This window comes from Sarcophilus harrisii, chromosome 3, assembly GCF_902635505.1.
Source record: "Sarcophilus harrisii chromosome 3, mSarHar1.11, whole genome shotgun sequence".
NCBI classification, from domain to species: Eukaryota; Metazoa; Chordata; class Mammalia; order Dasyuromorphia; family Dasyuridae; genus Sarcophilus; species Sarcophilus harrisii.
In genome coordinates, this window is record NC_045428.1 from 155,609,756 (window position 1) to 155,635,627 (window position 25,872).

Consider the following 25,872-nt stretch of genomic DNA (forward strand, 5'->3'; position numbering starts at 1 on the left):
TAAATGTATTAATTGCATTTGTTGAATTATAAGACTCTGCCATTGAGTACCTGAACAAACATTGATATTTCTCAAATTTGGTTTTACATTTTTAAAACAAAAATTTACAGCATCATAAAACAACATTAAATTGTAAACCTTAGGAGTTTTGTGTCATTCTTTCTATTTTTATGAATTAGGTAAATTTGACTGATGATGCCAAAAAATGGCTGAATCTCTTGATGTCTATTTCCCCAAATTCAGACAGAATTCAGTTTTTGGCTTCTTGTCAAAAGGTAAGATAACAACTTTTACTTTCATCAGTTATGATGTACATATAAAATATTTTTTCCATTTTCTTCCTTAATTTGGGATTTCTATTTCTCATTCTTTTATGCCTCTTTTCTTTACAATTTTAATGAAAAATATGAAGTCTTCTCAATTTGCTTCCTGTTTTAGCACAGAAATCCCAGAAACTGCACAGACCATATTAGATAAAAAGATAAAGGCTTTGAATTAAAAATAATTAAAAAATAAAGTCGATAAAATTCTTTTCACAAATTTGACAATAATGCAAATACCTTTTAAATGAGTGTAGAATATCAATAATTTTTGTAATAATTAATTCTATAGGATTAAATTACATAGAAGTATCTATAGGTTTTATTTTCTATATATAAAGAAAGTGCAGAAAATGAGAACTTTCAGAATTGATGTCACAAACTAAAAATGGGAAGAAATGTCAGATGTATGTGTGTGTGTGTGATATTTGCCTAGAAAACAAGTAATAAAAAATTGTTAACCTATTTGTGAACAAACCAAGCCAATATAATAATAAAATAACAATTCTATCTAAATTAATTAACTTAAATAGTGTCATAGCAATCAAACTACCAAAATTATTTAATAGAGATAGAAAAAGCTAATAAATTTCATCTTAAAGAACAAAAGGTCAATAATATCAAAGGAATTAATGAAAAAATCCTAAGGAAGGTGGCCTAGCCATATCAAATTTAAGTATCAATCATCAAAACTATTTGGTACTGGCTAAAAAAGAGTGGTGGAATAGGTCAAGTCCACAAGACACAGTAGTCAATTATATGTTTGATAAACAAATAATAGTTTGATAAACTAAAGAAAACTCCAGCATCCTAAGTAAGAACTCACTGTTTGGCAAAACTGCAAAACTAGAAAACAATATACCAGAAATTAAGCACAGACCAACATTTTACAACATAATCCAAAGTAAGGTCAAAATGGATAAATGATTAAAATATAAAAAGAGATACTATAAGCAATATTAGGAGAGGAAGGAATGATTTATCTTTCAGATCTTTGGAGAAGGAAATAATTTATGACCAAAGAAGAACTAGATAATATTATGAAATGTAAAATAGATAATTTTGATTACATTAAAATATTTTTGTACAAACAAAATCAATGCTATCAAGATTAAAAGAAATACAAAAAGGTGGGGAACAATTTTTTACAGTCACTGTTTCTGATAAAGCCCTCATTTCTAAAATATGTAGAGAACTGACTCAAATTCATAAGAATACAAGTCATTTTCCAAAGGTCAAAGGATACAAACAGACACTTTTTAGATGAAGAAATTAAAATTAGATATATGCTATATAGAGAGAGCCATTATATAAAATATATATATGGAAAGAAAGGTATAATCCTTTGAATCACTATTGATTAGAAAAATGTAAATTAAAAGAACTCTGAGTACCACCTTACAGATTGACTAATATGACAGAAAGGGGAAATGATAAATGTTTGATGATATGTAGGAAAATTTGAACATTATTGCATTGTTGGTGGAATTATGAAGTGATCTAACCATTTTGGAGCTCAATTTGGAACTACACCCAGAGAGCTATAACACTGTGTATACCCTTTGATAAAGCAATAGCACTATTAATTCTATATCTCAAAGAGATCATAAAAAAGGAAAGGGGGTGCACTTTTCTTTTTCTTTTTCTTTTTTTTAAACTTCTTATTTATTTATTTATTTTGTTTACCCCTAGTTACATTTAAAACTTTTTTTTTTACATTTGGTTTTTAAAATTTTGAGTTTCAGTTTCTTTCCCTTATCTTCACCCCCAACTCCCATTAAGAAATCACATGTGAAATTATGCAAAACATTTCCATAAAAAGCAAACATAGTTGACCACAACATAGCATTTTCACTCTTTCTGTTATTATTTGATTGTATTTTTGTTTGCCTTCTCAGGTTTTCTTTTTTTCTCTCTTTCTAGATCTGATTTTTCTTATGCAGCAACATAACTATATAAGTATGTATACACATATTGGATTTTATTTTAACATTTTATTTTAAAGTATTTAACATGCTTTGGGGAGGGAGTGGGGAAAAGGAGGGGAAAATTTGGAACAGGTTTTGCAAGGGTCAATGTTGAAAAATTACCCATGCATATGTTTTTTAAATAAAAAGCTATAATAATAATAATATTAATAACAATAATAATAAAGAAAACATAAATCTCCCACCCCCCAAAAAAACACACCCATGAGAAAAATAAACTGAGAGACAGAGACACAGGGGCAAAGAAAGAGATAGAGAGAGACAGGCAGAAAGATAGACAGAAAGAGAATGTTTCTATCTGTTTTCAGACACAATCAGTTTTTTCTCTGGGTATGGACAGGATTTTTTATCAAAAGTCCTTCTGAAGTAGTCATGGATTATTGTACTGTGGAGAATAGCAAAATGACTCATAGCTAATCATTCCAGAACATTTCTATTAAGTTGTATACAGTGCATTTCACTTTGCTTGAATTCATAAAGGATTTTCCAGATTTTTTTTTCTGAAAGCATCCTGCTCATTATTTTCCATCAAACAATAACATTCTGTCATAATCACATACCATAATTTATTTAGCCATTGCCCAGTTGATGTTCATGCCCTCAATTTTCAATTCTTCACCTTGAAAAGAAAGTTACTCTATTTTTTTGTACAATTATATTCTTTTCTAGGTGTGTGACACTGGGCAAGTCACTTAATCCCTTTGCCTCAGAAAACAATAACAAAAACAAAACAATTATATTCTTTTTTTTTAAATCTCTTTTGTGTTTCATTCCTAGGAGTGTTATTGTTAGGTCAAAGGATATGCATGAATTTATACCTCTTTGGGCATAGATCATATCTTTTGATTATCAATTGGGGTATAGCTTTTATTTGTTTTTTTTTCCCTAAATTTGACTCAGTTCCATCTTTATTTGAGAAAGGAGGCTTTATCAGAGAAATTGTTTCAATTTTTTTTTTCAATTACTAACTGTATTTCCCCCATTTATTCTATTCTCTCTCTCTCCTTTCATCTTATCTATCTTCAAAAGTGTGTCGCTACTGACCACTCCCTCAACTAATATGCTCTCTCTTTAACATACTCCTTCCTTCCCATTTCCCATTCCTTCCTAATTTTCTGCAGGGTAAGATAGATATTTAAGCCTATACTGTAGCCCTTTAATGTAGAAGTCCTTTAAAACAGAAGCTGCTAAATTTTATGTTAACCTGATTGTGACTCCACTATATTTGATTTTTTTTTCTTTATAGATGTTTGCAATATTTTCTTCTTGACCATGGAGTTCTGGAACTTAGCTATTATATTTCTTGATGTTTTCATTGGATTTCTTTCAAGAGGTGATTGACAGATTCTTTTAATCTTTATTTTGCCCTCTGATTTTAAGATATCAGGACAGTTTTCCTTGATAATTTCTTGAAAGATAATATCCAAGCTCTTTTTTTGATCATGGCTTTAAAGTAGACCAATATTTTTTAAATTATTTCTCCTGGATTCTATTTTCCAGGTCACTTTTTTTTTTCAATGAGATATTTTACATTTTGTTTCTAATTTTTTCATTTTTTTTGTTTTGCTATATTGTACTTAGACTTCTCATAAAATCTTTAGCTTCCATTTGCTCAATTCTAATTTTTAAGGAATTATTTTCCTCAGTGATTTTTTTGTATTTTCTTTCCCATTTGGCCAACTTTGCTTTTTAAGACAATCTTCTCCTCATTTATATTTCCTTTTTTCCCCACTTTTGATTCATTTAAAAAAATTTTTCCTTGATTTTACTTGATTTTCAAAATCCCTTTTGCATTCTTCCATAGCCTGAGACAATTTTTTTATTTTTATTGGAGGCTTTGACTTTTTTATCTTCTTCTAAGTATATGTTTTCATCTTCCTTTTCTCCAGAGTAACTTTCTTTAGTCAGAAACGTTTTCTGTTGTCTGCTCATTTTCCTGCCTATTACTAAACTTTTAATTCTTTGTTAAAGTAGCATTTTGTTTTCAGGGTGCAAGGTATACTGATCTAAGCTTTAATATATTTGTGCATCTATTTTCAGATTTCCTTCTGAGGATCTAATCACAAGCACTTTTTTTCTGACTTAAAACTGCTAGGAGTGTCCCTGCCCCACTATAGCTCTACAATCTATTTGCTAACGTAACAGAGTTCTGCTTTGCTGGCGTTGGGACCAGAACTGCACAGGGCTGATTTATACCAGGTCTGCTTGCTGGACTCCCACCATTGTGTCACAGACCTTTTCTATTGACCTTCTAAGTTGTATATGGCTGGCAAATGATCTACTCTCTCTTTTTGGGTATTTTGATTCTCTAAAATTTGGTTAGAGTCATTATTTAAAGGAATTTGGAGCATTGGGGGGGGGGGGGAAGTGTGAGTGAGTTCCTGCCTTTTCTCTGCCATCTTAGTTATTCCAGGACTCACTTATACAAAAATATTTATAACAATTCTTTTTGTGATGACAAAAAATTGGAAATTGAGGGGGTTCACATTAATTGAGGAATAGCTGAAAAATTATGTTCCATGAATGTAATGAAATATTATTGTTCTGTAAGAAATGATTATCAGGCCAATTGCAGAAAAATCTGTAAGACTTACATAAACTGATGCTGCATGAAGTGAACAAAAACCAGAAAATGTCATAAACAATGACAGCAACATTGTACAATCCTCAACTATGATAGACTTAGCTCTTCTCGGCAATACAATGATCCAAGAAAATTCTAAAAGATTCAAAATGGAAAAATGTAAATTACATCTACAAAAGAAATTGTAGCATCTGAATACAGATGAAAGCATAATAATTTCTCTTTTTATGTTTTTTTGTTTCTTCTTTCTTGTGTTTTTTCCCTTTTGTTCTAATTCTTTCACAAAATGACTTTCACAAAACATATGTTAAATATGTTTAACATAATTGTACATATATAACCTATATAAAATTGCTTGCTATTTTGGGGCAGGGGAAAAGAAGGGAGAAGAGGGGAGAAAAATGTGGAACTTAAAGTCTTACAAAAATGAATGTTGAAAACTATTCATTATAAAAATAAATGTAAATAAAAATAAAATAATAAGTGCAAAAATAAATAGTCATAACCAGGAATGTTGGAAATTTGGTCTAAACAGTAAGTAAATACAATGACTGAGCCTTTAAAATATTTGCATTTTCTAGTTTAGTGGTAATGAATATAACAGAATGATATTTTTTACTCTTTGGAAGTGAACTGACTGGTTCCAAAAGTACATGACTTTCCAGGGTAATCAATTCCTGCACTTTAAAAATAAGTAAATAAATCCAAATCAATGCTTCTTATCCTCTGGCCTTCAGAATATGTATTTCATCTAGAGATCCTTATCTAACTTTACTAAATTTAGATTCTGTGGCATTTCAAAGTGGCATGAAACATTTACCATAACCCTAAATAATGGTTGATAAAGATAGAGGAAACTATCTTACTGAATATTTCCACAAGGCACTTTTGCTTGCTTACTTTAATTTTCATAAAAGACTTTCCCCATAATAGGATTATGAAACCATATCTAGTAAGCATAGGATTTTGAACCCACATTTAGCAAGCATCTAATGACAGAAAAAAAAAAATGGGAGATTGGAGGACCTTGGGTTCAATTCTGATGGACTACATCTTTTATAATTTATTTAATTTCACAAGACCTCATTTTCCTCTTCTAAAAAATGAAGTGATTTTATTAAGATAATTTCTAAAGACCTTCTTAACTTTAAAATTATGACAAAAAAGGGGAAAAAAACTTTCTTTGATGTCCTGCCACTCACACTACCATATCAATCATGTCAAACTCATTTATTATTTTTTCTCTGAACACACTTTTCCAAGTTTTTTGTTGATTTTTTTGTTGATAGAATTCTTATGCTGCCAGTCACACAGAGTAGAAATCTGAATTATTTTCCAAATCTAGCCAATTACCAAGTCTTATGTTTTACATCTAAACAGTATTTTTATATCTACAGCTATTTTCTATTCCTATAGAAACTAGTTTAGTTAAAACTCACATTTATTTTTGTTTATACTCTACCTCTTTGTCTTGGTCTCATTCTATCTTTGTTACTATCTTTCTCTCTTTTTCTTTTCTTGTCCCTGTGCTTGTGCTTGTTTTGTCTCTCTATCTCTCTGTTTCTGTCTGTGTGTCTCTCTCCTCTTCCCTATACAGTATTGCCCAATTCTGGCTGGCTTCTTCTGGATACTGGCAAGTAGGCAATAAATTAATTATTTCTTGACTTGAGAACACATTGAAATAATGCAAATATATATATATACATACCTATATACACATACATATGTGTACATGTATACATATATCCATACATATCCACAAAATATACAGACAGACACACACATATCTCTGTTTAACTAAATTTTAGATTTTTAGGCATTTACTCTGGAATATTTTGAAAAAATGCAAATCAAAACAACCAAAAGATTTCAACTTTATATATATATATGTATATATATGTTGTAAAAATGTATATTAATTCATTGTTCATGAAGTTGTGCAGGGATATTTCAAAAAGTAATGTGGAATTATACAAATAAAATGACTAAAATATCCATATCATTTGAATCACAGGTTCCATTGCTGGGCACATGCTTCCTGGAGGACATCAATTAAAAGGAAAGATCTATACTGCATTTGTTAATATATTAATAACAGCACTATTGATGTTAGCAAAGGACTAGAAATAACTATTCATTAGTGCATGGAAATATAAATTTTCATCCAGGAATATGCTGGAATTTAGGTTTTTAAAAACAGGATAAATACAAAGCACAGAAAAACTTACATAAACTGAAGCAAATCAAAGTAAGCAGATATAAACTGAAGTAAATGGAAACGGAAAAAAAACAATCACCACAAAATAATTGAAAATGCCTCAAAATTACAGTATATAATCTTGACTCTAAAGTTATGAGAAAATATTTCATTCTACACTTTATTGAGGTAAAGATCATATTCACATGTTTGGAACCCTGTACATATTGCCAGTATAGATTTTTGATGCTTCATTTTAAAAACAAGATCTTGTCTCTCTTTTAAAAAATAATATTTTCTATGAGGAATGCCTCTCTGAGAAGAGTGATGGGGATGAAAACAATGAGAATTGAACACCTAATAAAATTTTAAAAATCAATAAAATTTTATTTAAAAATAAAAATAATCTTTTAGCACTTTCAAAATAGCATTGCCCCTTCAATAAGTTTCTTTATTTTTTGCACTTGTTCTTGTGTATGCACTTTCCTACTTCATCTTCTTAAGTGCTATTTCCATTTTCTCATATGGCACATTAGGTACCCAAGTGTTAGAATCCAAATGAGGTGATTTCACTGTCATGCATTATGAAAATATATCATTAGAGAAATTCTGCCAAATATGTCCCATTTTGAAATTTATTTGTTGGTCTTATGGAATGTTCCTGGGGAGATCTGACTTAATTGGATTTTATGTTGAACGTTTTGTAGTCTAACTTCTTTCTGAATAACTTACTGAAGTTCTTCAGTAAGATCCTCTTCAGAATGTCCATATTGTTTGACAAATGAGCTTATTCGCTAAACTTTGCTTGTTATTTTTATCTTTGCACTTCACAATGCTATTGTGAAGCCATTTATAATGGTTTAGATATTTTTTGGATTCTGCTTGCTCCCCTATTATGTCAAAAATGTACAAATTTCTGAAGGGAATTGATAAAAATTCATTGTTATAATAATAATCAATTTCTCAATTTTCAGTATTAAGAGTCTGTTGGAGTTATTCAGACTAAAAACATTTTAAGTACATGTGTTATCCTCTTTAGAAATTTTGCTTTTATTCATTGAGTATTTAACTATATATACTCTATATATACAAGTACAGATAGCAATTTGGGAATCATGTCATATAGATAATTAGTTGCCTCTTTCTCTCTCTCTCTCTCTCTTTCTCTCTCTCTCTCTCTCTCTCTCTATATATATATATATATATCTATATATCTATATATATATATATATCCCTGCACAACTTCATGAACAATGCATTAATATACATTTTTACAATTCCTTCAACAAACACTGACTAGTCATATATATATATATATATATATATATATATATATATATATATATATATATATATATATATATATATATATATATATATATATATATATATATATAGTTGAAATCTTTTGGTTGTTTTGATTTGCATTTTTTCAAAATATTCCAAAGAGTAAATGCCTAAAAATCTAAAATTTTAAACAGATATATGTGTGTGTCTGTCTGTATATTTTGTGGATATGTGTGGCTATGTGTATATACGTACACAAATGCATGTGTATATATGTGTGTGTGTGTGTGTGTGTGTATATATATATATATATATATATATACACACATATATATTTGCATTATTACAATGTGTTCTCAAGTCAAGAAATAATTAATTTATTGCCTACTTGCCAGTATCCAGAAGAAGCCAGCCAGAATTGGGCAATACTGCATAGGGAAGAGAAGAGAGACACACAGACAGAAACAGAGAGATAGAGAGATAAAAGCATAGAGTAACAGGCACAGGGACAAGAAAAGAAAAAGAGAGAGAGAGATAGTAACAAAGATAGAATGAGACCAAGACAAAGAGGTAGAGTATAAACAAAAATAAATGTGAGTTTTAACTAAACTAGTTTCTATGGGAATAGAAAATAGCTGTAGATATAAAAATACTGTTTAGATGTAAAACATGAGACTTGGTAATTGGCTAGATTTGGAAAATAATTCAGATTTCTACTCTGTGTGACTGGCAGCATAAGAATTCTATCAATAAAAAAATGAACAAAAAAACTTGGGAAAGAGTGTTCAGAGAAAAAATAATAAATGAGTTTGACATGATTGATATGGGAGTGTGAGTGGCAGGACATCAAAGAAAGTTTTTTTCCCCTTTTTGTCATAGCTTTAAAGTTAAAAGAATCTTTAGAAATTATCTTAATAAAATCACTTCATTTTTCAGCAAGTTCCAATGATCTTGTGAAGGAGAGAACCATCAGGACCCAGAGAGAGGACTATGGGGACTAAGTGTGGATCCACAGCATAATATTTTCACTTTTTTTGTTGTTGTTTGCTTGCATTTTGATTTTTCTCCTTTTGTTTTCTTTTTGAACTGATTTTTCTTTTTCTGGTACAGAATGATAATTGTGGAAATATGTATAGAAGAATCACACATATTTAACATATATTAGATTACTTGCCTTTTAGGGAAGGAGTGAGGGAAAGAAAGGGAGAAAAAATTGGAATACAAGGTTTTGCAAGGGTGAATGTTGAGATCTATGCATATGTTTTGAAACTAGAAATGCTTTTTTTTCTTTTGTTAAAGAAAGTTGCTTAGATTGCCCAATGGAACCATCACCAGAGTCCCCAAGGTGTCCTAGGAGAGCATAACAGCACCAGGATGTAAGCCCTGGTGAGCCCAGGAAAGGACAATTACAAGATGAAATGTTGTAAGAACAAAACACTGAACCCAGAAGAAAGGAGAAGGCGAAGAAAATCCACCTCCATAAGCAGAAATGAAAGCAATAGCTTTTTAAATGAATAAATGTAGAACTAATCAGTGAAAATGATGCCATGTTTGCCCCACTACTCGTGGATTCCTCTGTCAGTTTCACCAAAGGGGATAGAATGATCTCAAGAAAGATGGTAGAGATGCTCTTTTCTGAAGATAACCTGGAGTTGCCAACCACACAAAAATTCCTCAAAACTACTCTCAAAAAAGCCAAATTCCCCTCAGATGAGGTGATCAATATTCCTGGAGTAATGGATAGGTTTGTGGAGTTTCTGAAGAGGAGTGAGAACTGCACATTACAGTTTGAAGTTGCCTGGACCAGCATTGCCTCAGGAACCTCACCACAGACCAAAATTGTCTTTGAAGCTGCACCTGTCCCTATCTTCATAGAATTTATTAACTGACTTTTAGGATGTACAAGACCTGGCAGTGTAGACCCTGGAAAACAGCTGGCAACCACTGTCTGCAGCTATATCCTTGAACTGTGGCATTCTCCCACCACTGTTGATATTCCTCCCCAAATCCACACATGTGACGATGACTTAGAATGCTTTGTGGGTCCTGTAAAACCTGTGCCAAGGAAAGAATCCACTCCCCAAGTTTGAGAAGGTCTCTCTCTGTCTTCCTGGGCTGCTCTGCCTGCTGTTCAGCAGTGACTCAGACTTTCTGGAAGATGCATGCTCAGCCCTCTTCTATCTCCCAGAAGGTCCCAATGAGAAGATTCAAGCGGTCATAGACTAACATCTGTTGGAGATGCATGGAGCTTCTAATGTACAGTGATTTACAAAGTGGCTTCCTCCCTTCTTCTAGCAGTCAGTGGGCAACATTGTCAGGGGTGATGACCCAGGTGATTTTCAACTGCTCAGTCATCCCCTACCTCCTTCACTTACTGAGTAGCCCCAAGGAGTCAATAAAGAAAGAAGCTTGCTGGAGCATTTCAAGCATCACAGTTGGAAACAGAGCCCAGATACAGTTTCCCTGTATTGATTGAGATCCTGCAGAAAGCTGAGTTCCTAGGGAGGAAAGAGGCCAGGGATAGTACCGCTCCATCAGGAGGAAGTCCTGAGCAGATCAGATATCTGGTTACACTGGGTTGCATCAAACCTTTCTGTGACTTGCTGATTATGATGGACTCTAAGATCTTACAGGTTGTCCTCAAAGGACTGGAAAACATTCTACAGTTGGATGAGCAAGAGGCTAAGAGAATTGTCATAGGGGCCAACTCCTACTGTGCTTCATTGAAGAAGCTTATTGTTTGGACAAAATTGAGTTTCTCCAGAGCCATGAGATCTATCAGAAGGCCTTTGACCTCATTGAGCACTAGTTTAGTATGGAAGGTGAAGACAAAGGATTGATTCCTTGGTGTCTGAGATGCAGCAGCAGTTCATCTTTCAGCAGTCTGAGATACCCTTGTAAAACTTCCAGCTATTATGCCTGCCCAGAGGAGGGGAGGGAAAAAATAAGAAGTGAGCACCCAGGCCTGGCCTCTGCAGTCTAGACAACAGTGGCAACAGCAGGGAAAGCCACCCAGGCTCACTGCCCCAGCCCTGAAAACTGCCCTTGTTGCCTACTTACTCACTTCCTTCCCGGGAGGCCCCAGTGAGGACAGGCCAAAGCCAAGTGTTTGCTTTAACGGAGAGAAGGGGGCTTGTTTTTCCTCATTACCCACATTTTTGCTGTCTGACCTAGGAGCCCAGGATGGAAAAAGGAGGACTAAGGTAACCAATTTGCATTTTTTTCCCTTTTGTAATGATTTTTCTCTTCCTCCTTCCCTTTCTTCCTTACGGGACTCTGCCCCAGATTGTAGGTCTTATTTTGGGTATTTGAGCATATGGAATATTGTGGTGGTGGGAGTGGGAGGGAGAGAATAAAAAAAAAAAACTGTTCATACTCTGATGAAATATTAATCCTGGATGGCTGATTTGAGTCATTGAAGCTTTTTCTTTTTCCTTTTGCAAAAAAATAAATAAATAAAATTGTGACAAGAGTCACAAGCTTAGAAGAGGACAACAATACAAGTCATTTTCCAATTTATAAACGGTCAAAGGATATGAACATACAATTTTCAGATGATGAAATTAAAACCATCTATTCTCATATGAAAAAATGTTCCAAATCACTATTGATTAGAGAAATGTAAATTAAAACAACTCTGAGATACAACCTCATAACTCTCAGATTGGCTAAGATAACAGTAAAAGAAAATGCTAAATTTTGGAGGTGATGTGGGAAAACTGGGACACTAATGCATTGTTGGTGGAGTTGTGAAATGATCCAATCATTCTGGAAGGCAATCTGGAACTATGCCCAAAGGGATATAAAACTGTGCATATGCTTTGACCCAGCAATGCCACCACTCGGTCTGTATCCCAAGGAAATAATAAAGGGGGAAAGTACCCACACATACAAAATGATTTGTAGCAGCTCTACTTGTGGTAGCAAAGAACTGGAAAATGACTAGATGCCCATCAATTAGGGAATGGTTGAACAAGTTGTGTATATGAAGATAATGAGATATTATCATTCTATAAAAATGATGAACAAGCTGATTTTGGAAAGATCTGGAAATATTTACATTAACTGATGCTGAGCAAAACAAGTAGAACCTGGAATATATTTTATACAGCAGGACTGTGTGATGATCAACTATGAAAGATTTTGTTCTTCTCAGTAGCTCAGTGATTCAAAGCAATCCCAATAGACTTTGAACAGAAAATGCCATCTGCAAGCAGAAAAAGAACTAAGAAGACTTACTTTGTCTTATTTTTGTCTTATTATATTCAGCCTTCTTAGTTCTGGGGAAAAACTGGGGAAATAAATGAAGGTAATGCAAGAGAATCATGAGAAGTCAATCTCTTGGTAAAAGAAGCACCCCAAAATAACTAAAAAGATACATAAAAATTCACCTAAATAAACAATTACTTAATAAATAGAACTGATAAACATAGAAAAGGAGATACAAAACTTCATTGAAGAAGGTCATTTCTCAAAAACACAGAATTAAACAAATGGAAATAAAGTGTCTTCCCGAGATGTCAAGATACATTAAAACAGTCAAAAATGTAAAAATAAAAGAAAATGTAAAATAGCTCATCTGAAAAATGACAGAACTAGAAAAGAAATCCAGGCAGGATAATTTAAGAATTACTGCATAACCTGAAAGCCATGATTTTTAAAAAGAGTCTGGATATCATATTTAAAAACTATCAAGGGAAACTGATAACTTAAATATTCTAGATAAATCAAAATCCTGATATCTCAGAACTAGGTGGCAAAATAGAGATTGAAAGGATTTACTGAACATAATTTGAAAGAAAATGCAAAATAACCTCCCTTGCCTAGAATATTATAGCCAAATTTCAGAGTTTCAAATCAAGAAGAAAATGCTACAAGCAGCCAGAAAAAAAAACAATGGATTGTACAGATTTTAGCAGCTTCCATATTAAAGAACCATAGAACTTGGAATATGATATTCCAGAAGGCAAAAGAGTTAGAATTACAAACAAGAATTACCATCCACAACATAATCCTTCAGGGGAAAAATAAACATTTAATAGAAATAAAGGACTTTAAAGCATTACTAATTAAAAGAACAAAGGTGAATAAAAAATTTGTCTTTAAATATAAGACACAAGAGCAACATAAAATAAAAGAAAAAGAAGAAAAAGAAATATGTCATTTGCTAAAGTTTAATTTCATATTCTTTCAAGACAAGATAATATGTTTAACTCTTAAGAACTTTATGACTATAAGGGTAATTAGAAGGGGAAAACAGACAGAAAGTGAAATTGATTGGTGGAATAATATAAAAATGTAGGAATGAGAAAGAAGTTTGGGAGGAGGAAAAGAGAGAGAATGAGGTAAATTATCTCACATATAAGGACAAAAGTACTAGTACAGATAGGATGGGGTCATGGCAGGCAATTCTTGAATATCATTCTCATCAGAATAAGCCCAAAAGGGAATAAAATCTGCATTTAGCTGGATATAAAAATATGCCTCATCTATTGAGCAGCAAAAAAGAATGAGGATGGAGAAAGGCTGATAAAAAAGAAAATATTAAGATCACAAGTAAAACATATGTGAGAAGATACAATGTGAAGGTAAGAGAAAGAAAGGAAAAAATAGGATGGAAGAAAATATACACTTAGTTATCGTAATTGTAAGTGTGATTGAGATGAACTCAACCCCCCAAAATATAAATGGGTGGCAGAATGGATTAAAAACTAGGATCCCACAATATGATGTTTACAAGAAACACATTTGAAGCACAGAGGCACACAAAGAGTAAAGGTAAGAAGCTGTAGCAGAATCTATTATACTTCAGTTGAATTTTTTTTTCTAAAAATCAAGTATAGTAATCGTAACTTCAAATAAAGGAAAAAATTCTAATTAAAAGAGGTAAGGAAGAAAATATACCTTTCTAAAAGGTATTATAAACAATGAAGTATTATCAATACTAAACATGTACACCAAATTTTATAGCATCTACATTTTTTAAAAAGTTAAGTTTAAAGTGTTAATGTTTAAATGAGTTAGAGATGGAAATAGAGAATAAATCTACATTGGTGGGCCATCTCAACTTTTCCATACAGAATTAAATAAATCTAACAACAACAACAAAAAGAAGTTGGTGAAGAGAGTTCTAAAAAAGATATATATGATAGTTCCCTAGAGAAAATTGAATGAGAAGAGAAAGAAGAATATCCCACCAGTAAAAGACACATACATAAATTGACCATGTGTTAGGGCATAAAAATCTCACAATAAAATGTACAAAAGCAAAAATATTAAATCACTCTTATTCACACTATAATCTAATAAAATCATATTCAATAAAGGATAGTAGAAAGACATATAAGAAATTATTTGGAAAATAATCAAATCTTAAAGAATAAGTGAGTCAAAGGACAAATCACACAATTAATAATGTCATTAAAATGGCAATAATTAGACAAGAAACAATTTTTTCTCCCAACAGGATTCATAAAGCAAAGTGTATTGAAATAAACTTACTTCAATAAAAACTTTTAAAAATTGTAAAAAAAAAAAAAAAAACGAATTGAGCATGCAACTAAAAGTAAATTAGAAAAATAATAAATTAAAAATCTCCAATTATTTTATTGGATATATTAAATTGGATATATTAAATATCAAAGGAGAAATCAATAAAACTGAAAGAAAGCCATTTAATAAAGAAAACTAAAAGTTGGTTTTATTCCAAAAAATCAATAAGTCATTGGTTAATTTCATTTAGAAAAGGAAAGAAAAGAATTATGAGTTTCAAAAATAAAAGGGGGTGAATTCATTATCAATGAGGAGTCAAAACAATTTTGGGTAAAACAATTTTTAGAAGTGTTTTTATTTGTTTCATTTTGTTCATTTTGTGGGCCCAATATTATTCCAATAAATGTAACCTAAGAAATGGGTACATATTTACAAAAATATAAATAGCTCAGAGTAACAGAAAAGAATATAAAATACTGAAATAAACCCATCTTAGAAAAAGAAATTGAACAAATCATTGATGAACTCTATGAGGAAAAATTTCCTATATTCTGATGGATTTACAATTTTCCAAATCAATATTGGTGTAAATTTTTCAAATAAATATTAGCAAAAAGACTACATCAATATATCACAAGGATCATATACAATGGCCCAGAAAATTTTGCAATCAGATTGAAGGATTGGTTCTGTATTAGGAAATCTATCTGCATAATTGACCATATCAATAACAGAACCAGAACAAAACATGATTATCTCAATGGATGAAAAAAAAAAGCCTTTGACAAAATGTAATGCCCATTCCTGTTTAAAAAAAATACTACTGAATTTAGAAATAAATGGACCTTACTTTAAAATGATAAATAATATTTATCTAAAGCTATTAGCAAGCATTATTAGTAATAGGAATAATTGGGAGCCAATAAAATCAGAGGTAAAGCAAGGATGGTTATTATCAGTACTATTATTTAATATTGTGCTACAAATGTTAGCTACAATAATAAATAAAAGAAAAATAAATTGACTGAATTAGAATAGGCAATGAGGAAATTAGATTATTTTTTTAATGCTAGTTATATGATTGTATTGTTAGAGAATACTAGAGAAACAACTAAAGTACTAGTTAAAATAATTAACTTTAGCAAAGTTTCAGGATATAAAATAACCCCACATAAATCATCAATATTTCTATATATTACCAACAAAGTCCAACAGAAAAAGAAAGAGAAATTCCATTAAAAATAACTGTAGACAAGTTAAAATACTTAGGAATCTACCTGTAAAAACTATCCCTGGGAACTATATAAACATAATTACAAAACCCCTTTTTACCCAAATAAAGTTAGATTTGAATAAATGAAAAATTTTAATTGCACATGGATAGAGTGGGCCAATATAATAAAATAGCAATTTTACCTAAATTAATACATTTATTCAGTGCCATACCATTCAAACTACCAAAATATTTAATAGTCCTAGAAAAACAATAAAATTCTAATGGAAGAATAAAATGTAAACAATATCAAGTGTATTATTGAAAAATATGAAAAAAATATAGCTGTACCAGATCTTAATTTGTATTATAAAGCAGCAATTACCTTAATAATCTGGGACTGGTTAAGAAATACAGTAGTGGGTCAATGGAATAGAATAGTACATAGTACATTGTAGTAAATGACAATGGTAGTTTAATGTTTGATAAACACAAAAATTCTAACTTTTGGGACAAAAGCTCATTATTTAACAAAAAAGATTGGAAAACATGGGGGAAGTGTCATACAGTTTGTATGACAGAAACTAGGTATAGACCAACATTATATCATATAATATACCAAGATAAGCTTAAAATAGGTAAATTATTTTTACATAAAAGATATTATACACAAAACAGAAAGGCATGGGATAGTTTACATGTCATATCTATGAATAAGAAAAGAATTTAAATCAAAGAATAGAGAGCATTATATTATATAAATTGAATAATTTTGATTATACAACATTAAAAAGTTTTGCATAGACAAAATCAACACAACCAAGATTAGAAAGAAAGCAGAAAACATTTGGGAGCAGGATTTGACACAAGTATCTCTGATAAAAGTTTCATTTCTCAAGCATATAGAAGACCTTGTCATATTTATAAGAATTCAATTCATTCTTGAATTGATAAGCTGTAAAAGAATATGAATGGGTAGTTTTCAGATGAAGAAATCAAAGCTATATATAGCCACATGGAAAAAAAATGCTTTAAATCACTATTGATTAGAGAAATGAAATTTAAAACAATTCAGAGGTATCACCTCATACCCATCAGACTGAATAATATGACAAGAAAGGAAAATGATAACTGTTGAAAAACTGGGGGACTAATGCCCCTTTGGTGGACTTCTGAACTGATCCAAAAATTCTGGAGAATAATTTAAGATCAAATGATTAAAAGCCCTTCATATTCTTTGATTCAGCAATCTCACTGCTAGGTCTATATAACAAAGAGATTTTTTTTAAATGGGAGGAAAATCTATTTATACAAAAATATTTATAACAGCTCTTTTTTTGGTGGCAAAAATTTTGGAAATTGGGAGGATATCCATCATTTGGGGAATGGTTGTGCCAGTTGTGGTATGTAATTGTAATGGAATATTATTTTACTACATAAGAAATAGCAAGCATGATAATTTTAGAAAAACATGTAAAAACCTACATAATCTGATACAAAGTGAAATGAGCAGAACCAGAACATTTTACATAGTAACAGCAATATTAGAATGAAGAAGTGTGAATAACTTACTATTTTTAGCAAAACAGTGACCTAAGACAATCCCAAAGGATTCATGATGGGAAAAAAAATGAATTGCTGTATGAATACAGACCATAACATACTATTTTTTCCTTTCTTTCTTTACCTCCTTACCCTTCCTTCTTTCCTTCCTTCCTTTCTTTTTTCTCCCTTCTTTACTTTCTTTTTGAGTTTTTGACATTAACTCACTGATATAGAAATGTTTTACATTACTGCATATATATATATATATATATATATATATATATATATATATATAAAACAGATTCCTTACCATCTTCATACAGAGGACAAGGAAGAAATGGAAGGGTAGAATGTGAACTTAAACCTTAGAAAAAGAATGTTAAAAATTATTTTATATGCAATTAGGAAAAATATTATTTAAATAAACTGGAGGAATCCAGAGACTCTTTGTTTTCCTTTAGAAAGAAAACCTGCCCTAACACATATAAGTGTGTGTATGTGTGTGTGTATTTGTATAAGTATATTTTTGAATGCTTATATATATATATATATATATATATATATATTTTACATATTTAGGTGGTTGCTGTATTTACTAAATATCTCAGTTACTTCTGGGAGTAGAAATTATTTCACTCTTTGTATTTTTATAACCTATATTCTTAGATCCATTTATACAGTCTTAACTTCTTTCCTGACCTCATCTTTCATCTCCAATTCACAGAAAATAAGACAAATTGCACTGGAGGATTTGTTGATATCTCAAACTCCAATTTGTTGCCATGTCCTGTGAATTCTACCCTGATGCCAACTTTTGCAAAAATACTCTTTTCTACTCTCACATTTCTTTCACTCTAGTGTAGTGTCTCATTTCCTCATGTCTATACTGTGGCAACTGCTTTATGATTGCTCTCCCTGCTTCAAGTTTCTACCTACTCCATTCAGCTATATATCAAAATGATCTTTCCAAAGTGCAATTCTAACTACATCAATCATCTATTTAACAAATGTTGATGTCTTCTTCCCTTTTGATTTTTTTTTAATGTCAGCCATAGCTGTCCCTTTCCTATCTTCCCAGTCCTCCTATATTTTACTTCCTTCTATATACAACTCTGCAATCTAGGGATATTGGCTTCCTTACTATTCCTCAAGAATGAGATTCCATCTCCCAACTCTTTCATATCTTCATTTGAAGCTCTTATTCCTAGTAATCTCTCCTTTTTTATTTCTATCTCTTGGCTTCCCTTCAGTTTCAGCCAAAACCATACCTTATGTAAGAAAGACTTCTTACCTCCTGATCCACTTTAATTCTTGTTCTTTTTCTTTAAAATTATCTCAAATTTATTATGTATATGTCTATTTTTTGTAGTCATTTACATGTTATTTATTCATTTAAATTGTAAGCATAGTGAGAAGAGAGACTATTTTTGACTATTTTTATGTCTCTAGCACTGAGCACAATTCCTGGAATACAGAAGAATTTAATAAACGTTTAATGACTTCAAATACCTTGTTCAAAAATGTAGTATAGGGTACATAGTATAGAGTCTTTACCTATAATTTTACTATTATATGGCAATCTCATTAATGAGCTTATATTACTGATGAAGTTAGCATTTTTCCTACAACTTGTCTCAAGACTAAATGATTTCTACAAATTCCCACAATCAATATTTGGCCAAGGTGGAAGCTGGAGGGAAAGCTTTCAAGACCAATTCTTTATCCAATATATCAACCTGCCTTTCATTTCACACATAGTAAGTTCTTAACAAATACTTCTTGATTGTTCTATCATTGATTTGAGTCTCAATTGTAAAATTCTATGATTCAATATAAATAAACTGACCATTATTAGGTAAATTCAAGTTTCCTGATTTCTCATTTCATTGTTTTCAAATAAGTGCCTAAGCAGTAAAGGCAGATTTCAGTTGTGGATGTTGAATTATATTATGATCTTTTGATCAATTATAAATAATTTCTTTACCTTGGTTCTCCCTTCATATACTACCTATTTTCATTCCCACCCTATTTCTCCAAGGTCAGTCTAAAAAACAAACAAACAAACAAAAATAATTGTTACTTCTAATCGCTTTTATTTTGAGGTTGACCAATATTTATTCATTTATGTCTGTTTTATATTTTCTCTAGTTACATGTAAAAACAATAAAAATTTTTGTTTTATATGCACATTCATTGTTTACATATCCCTTATGAATCATGTTGAAGAGAAAAATCAGTACAAAAGGAAAAAAAAAACTATGAGAGAAAAATGAAACTGAAAAAAAGTTAACATAACATGTGTTAATTTACATTCAGTTTCCATCGTTCTCTCTCTGACTGCAGATGGCATTTTCCATCCAAAATTTATTGGATTTATCTTGGATCACTGAACTGCTGAGAAGAACCAAATCTGTCATAGATGATTATTGCACAATCTTGCTGTTACTGTGTTCAATGCATTCCTGGTTCTGCTTGTTTTATTAATATCAGCTCATGTAAATCTTTCCAGGCCTTTCTAAAATCAGCTTGTTCATAATTTTTATAAAACAATTATATTCCATTATTTTCAAAGACCATAACTTTTTCCTTCATTCCCCAAATGATGGGCATATACTCATTTTCAAATTCTTTCCCACCACAAAAAGAACTGCTATGAAAAATTTGCACATTGGACCTTTTTTATGATTTCCTTGGGAAACAGACCCAATAATGGCATTACTGGTTTAAAAGATACAAACAGTTTTATAGCTCTTTGGTCATAGATTCAAATAGATCTCTAGAATGATTGGATCATTTCACAACTCCAGCAACAATGCATTAGTATCCCTGTTTTCCCACATTCCCTCCAGCTTTTATCATTATCTTTTTGTACCATAATCTCCTTTTTTTTTTTACTCAATAACAATGACATGTAGTTGGTTAGAAATGATTTTGTTCCAAGATAACTATGATTTTATAGTATTCCATTCATTGATATTTCAGAAAAGTATAGGTTTTCTGTATATTGAAACAATGCTTGCTGCTTAGGGGGAACTCAATTTCCATACACCACCAATAAAATAGCATAAGCATGATCATAACATAAATAGGAAAATTCAGAAGAATGGTATAGTTCAGGGAAATATGGGGGGTTCTGTTTTGGATTTGAAAATTTTGAGATGGGGGATAGAACTCAGATGGTGGAGAAGACATAAAGCATTCTAAGTTCCTCTCATACCCTCACTACTAATTACCAAATTCAGCCTCAAAAATAGTGCTTGACTGGTAAAATCCACAAATATTGGAAGTACAACAACTTACCAGCAGAAGATAATCTGAAAGATTGCCAGAAAAGGTTTGTGGGAGGAGGCCAATGCAAGCAGGGAGACAGAACCAGAGGCTAGCATATTGAGCAAACCAAGGAGGGGGTAGTCTCCATGGCTGGAAAATTTACAGGGAGAACTGTACCACAGGTTGGATGCTCTGCTTTGGTTGCAAAACAGTAGATCAGCAGAGAAGTTAAAGCCAAAGATAGAGGGTACTCCAAAAAGCACCAGAATCTAACAGGATCAGGCTACACCCACCCAAAACAGGAAGTGAGTGAATCAGCATAGACCATAGCACAGCTCTGCAGCTACATTCTGCAACTCAGAGCTTTTGCCCAGGGCAGTCACACTTCTGCATGGTTGGGGAGGGGTGGGGGGGGTGGGGAGGTCCTTCCTGGGGCAATAGAATTTCCAGTGTGACTCCACTCCCCAGGTAAGTGACACTTTCAGTGTGAGGCTCTTCCCAGGGCAGCTGCTGACTGGCACAGCAGGGTTCTAGCCGGGGCAGTGACCCTTTCCCTGCTCAAACACTAGTACCAGGGCAGTCACTAATTTCCTAATCCGCTCAGCAGAGGCTCTTCACAGGACATTTCCACAACTCAGCTGGTGCTACCCAGTGCAATGGCACTTCCGGTGTGGAGCTTTTCCCAGGGCATTTCTGCAACTGTGCCACCCTTAGGAGCCCATTTACAGGACAGCTACTGTCCATATATCTATCCCTGCTCTGCAGAGGAAGCTGGTAATCCCTTTGCCCTGAAGGCAGACCCCAAGGACTTTTATAGATAGATTCTATACAGAAAGAGAACAGGTTTTCAACTCCAAGGAGACTAAGAGTAGACAGTCTCCAGACAAAATCCCAAAGGAGGATATAACCTAGTCCCCATCACACAAGGCTGTCCTAGAAGAAACTATAATCAATCTTAAAAGAAAGCTAGACAAAAAATGGGGAAAGGAAAAAGAAGCTATGCAAGAGAGTACAGAAAAGGCTTGTAACTCACTTAAAGAAAAATTTGATAAAGTGGAAAAAGAAAACAACTTCCTAAAAGGTGAATTGGAAAAGGTAAAGAACTCCCAGAGAGTGCAGGGAAACAGAATTTGTGAATTGGAAAAGATAAAGAACTCCCAGAAAAGTAGGATTTGTGAATTGGAAAAAGAAAATAACTCAGTAAAAAAAAAAAAAAATTAGTGAAATGGAAAAAAATTCCATAGAACAAAACAACTCATGTAAAAACTCAATTGAATATATACAAAAAGAAGTTAAAAAAAGCCAATGAGGAAATAACTCATTAAAAATCAGAACTGAATAGAAAACCAATCAAAAAAAAAAAAAAGAAAAAATAGTAAAAAAAAAAAAAAAAAGTCAAATATCTTTTTGGAAAAACAATGGACTTGGAAAATAGATCTAGGAGAGATAATCTGAGGATTATTGGGTTTCCTGAAAATTATGATGAAAAAAAGAGCCTAGATACTATTTTATTGGAAATCATCAAAGAGAACTGCCCAGATGTAATAGAATCAGAAGGTAAAATAGACATTGAAAGAATTCATTGAACACCTTCTGAAAGAGATGCCAAAATAAAAACTCCAAGGAATATTGTGGCTAAATTTCAAAACTATCAGACTAAGGAAAAACTATTACAAGCTGTCAGAAAAAAAAAAAAAAACAAAAAAAAAACAATTCAAATATGGAGGAGCCACAATAAGGATCACTCAGAATTTAGCTGCCTCCACATTAAAGAATCGAAGGGCCTGGAATTGCAAAAAAGGCCCAGATATTCCAAAAGGCAAAAGAACTTGGAATGCAGTACCCAGCTAAATTGATCATTTTCTTCCAGGGAAGAAGATGGACATTTAATGAAATAAGTGAATTCCATTTGTTCCTAATGAAAAAACCAGAACTGAACAAAAAATTTGACCTCCAACTATACGACACAAGAGAAGCAGAAAAAAGTAAAAAGTACTCTTGAGAACTGTATTTCTGTTATGGATATACATAAAGAGGGCATGTATAATTTGATTTTACTGATATAACAAAAAAGGGAAGTAGAAATGGAAAGGGGATAGTATAAGAAAAAGGGAAAAGGGGAGATTAAAAAAAGAGGGAAACTACATCCTACGAAGATGCAAAGGAAACCTATCATATTTGAGGGAATTTGGATAGGGGGAGGAACATTGTGTGAATGTTACTTTAATCAGATTTGGCTCAAAGAGAAAATAATTTACATATTTGGTTTACAAAGAAATTCTCTTTCCTTATTAAAAGTGGGAGAGAAAAAGGGAGAAGGAAAAGAGTAATAAGGGAAAGGTACAAGAAAGGGCAAAGAATTCAAAGGGGATTGGAGGAATTCTAAAGAGGGAGAGCTGTGTGAGGCAAGTGGTTCCCATAAATTTAATGCTGGGGAAGGGAGAAAGGGAGGGTAAGAAAAAGAAAAGCATAATGTGGGGATATTAGGATGGCAGGAAATACAGAATGAGTCATTTTAACTGTAAATGTGAATGGGATGAACTCTCCCTTAAAGTGGAGGCGGATAACAGATTGTATCAAAAGCCAGAACCCTACAATATGTTGTTTACAGGAAACACATTTAAAGCAGGAAGATACATACAGACTAAAGGTAAAAGGTTGGAGCAGAATCTATTATGCTTCAGGTGAAATCAAAAAAGCAGGGGTAGCCATCCTTATCTCAGATCAAGCAAAAGCAAAAATTGATCTAATTAAAAGAGATGGGGAAGGAAACTAAATCTTGCTAAAGGGTAGCATAGACAATGAAGCAATATCAATACTAAACATATATACACCAAGTGGTATAGCATCTTACTTCCTAAAAGAGAAATTAAGAGAGTTGTGAGAAGAAATAGACAGCAAAACCATAATAGTGGGAGATCTCAACCTTGTACTCTAAGAATTAGATAAATCAAACCAAAAAACAAATAAGAAAGAAATTAAAGAGGTAAATAGAATATTAGAAAAATTAGATATGATAGATCTTTGGAGAAAACTGAATGGAGACAGAAAGGAATACACTTTCTTCTCAGCAGTTCATGGAATCTATACAAAAATTGACCATGTATTAGGATTAAATACCTCAAAATTAAGTGCAGAAAGGCAGAAATAATAAATTCATTCTTTTCAGATCACAATGCACTAAAACTACATTGAACAAAAAGCAGGGGATAAATAGATCAAAAAAATAATTGGAAACTAAATAATCCCATCCTAAAGAATGATTGGGTGAAACAGCAAATCATAGACACAATTAATAATTTCACCAAGAAAATGGCAATGATGAGACATAATACTAAAATTATGGATGAGCCAAAGAGTAATAAAGGAAATTTTATATCTTTAATTATTTTGAATAAAAAGAAAGAAATAATGAATTTTGGGCAACTTAAAAAACAGAAAGACAAATTAAAAACCCCAATCAAAACTAAACTTGAAATTTAAAATTAAAAGGAGAAATTAATAAAATTGAAAGTAAAAAAACATTGAATTAATTAAAAAAACTAAAGTCGTTTTAGAAAAAAGCAAAAAGTAGAAACCTTTGGTTTCTGTGGAGAAAAAGGAAAGAGGAAAATCAAATTGTTAGTTTTAAAATGAAAAGAGAAAACTTTCAACCAATGAAGAGGACATTAGAGCAATAATAAGGAGTTACTTTGCCAAACTTTATGCCAACAAATATGATAACGTAAGCAAAATGGATGACTACCTCCAAAAATATAGGTTTCCCAGATTAACAGAGGAGAAAGTAAATTGCTTAAATAGTCCCATTTCAGAAAAAGAAATAAAACAAGCTATTAATCCACTCTCTAAGAAAAAATCCTCAGGCACAAATGGATTTACATGTAAATTCTACCAAACATTTAAAGAACAATTCCCAATGGTATATAAACTATTTGAAAAAGAGGAAGAAGAACCACCAAATTCTTTTATGCACGAATGGTACTGATTTAAAAACCAGGGGTGAAAACAAAAAAAATGACCAATCTCCCTAATGAATATTGATGCTAAAATCTTAAATAAAATATTAGAAAAGTCTACAGAAAATCATCCCAGGATAATACACCATGATCAAGGAGGATTTAACCAGGAATAGGATGGTTAATATTAGGAAAACTTTAGTATAATTGCTATACAATAACCCAAATGAACAAAAACCATATCATCTCAATAGAACAGAAAAAGTATTTAATAAAATCCAATATCCATTCCTATTAAAAACACTTGAGAGCATAGGAATAAATGGACTTTTCCTTAAAATGATCAGTAGCATCTTTTTAAAACCATCAGTAAGCATCATATGTAATGGGGGAAAACTAGAACCATTCCCAATAAGATCAGGAGTGAAACAGTGTCACCCACTATCACCATTACTATTCAATATTATATTAGAAATTCTAACTTCAGCGATGAGTTGAAAAAGAGGTTAAAGGAATTAGCATAGGTAATGAGGAAACCAAATGATCACTCTTTGCTGATGATATGATGGTATACTTAGAGAACCCTAGAGATTCTACTGAAAAGCTATTGGAAATAATTCACACCTTTAGCAAAGTCACAAGATACAAAATAAACCTACATAAGTCATCAACATTCTTATATATCATTAACAAAATCCAACAGTTAGAGATAAAAAGAGAAATTCCATTTAATATAACTAGTGATAGTATAAAATATTTGGGAATCCATCTGCCAAAAGGAAATCAGGAACTATATGAGCTACAAAACATACAAAACAACTACAAAACACTTTCTACACAAATGAAGTCAGATCTAACCAACTTGAAAAATGTTAACTGCTCTTGGAGAGGGCAAGCAAATATAATAAAGATGATAATACTACCTAAACTAATCTATACATTTAGTGCTATACTAAATCTATACTAGTCTATACTAGACTATACTAGTCTATACTAGAATCTCAAAAAAACTATTTTAAT

General features: G+C 31.7%; 1 pseudogene; it reads left to right on the plus strand.

The window, feature by feature from the left end:
- Window positions 1-205: 205 nt before the first annotated feature.
- LOC100928192 lies at window positions 206-11,331 on the plus strand (annotated as a pseudogene).
- The last annotated feature ends 14,541 nt before the right edge of the window (window positions 11,332-25,872 follow it).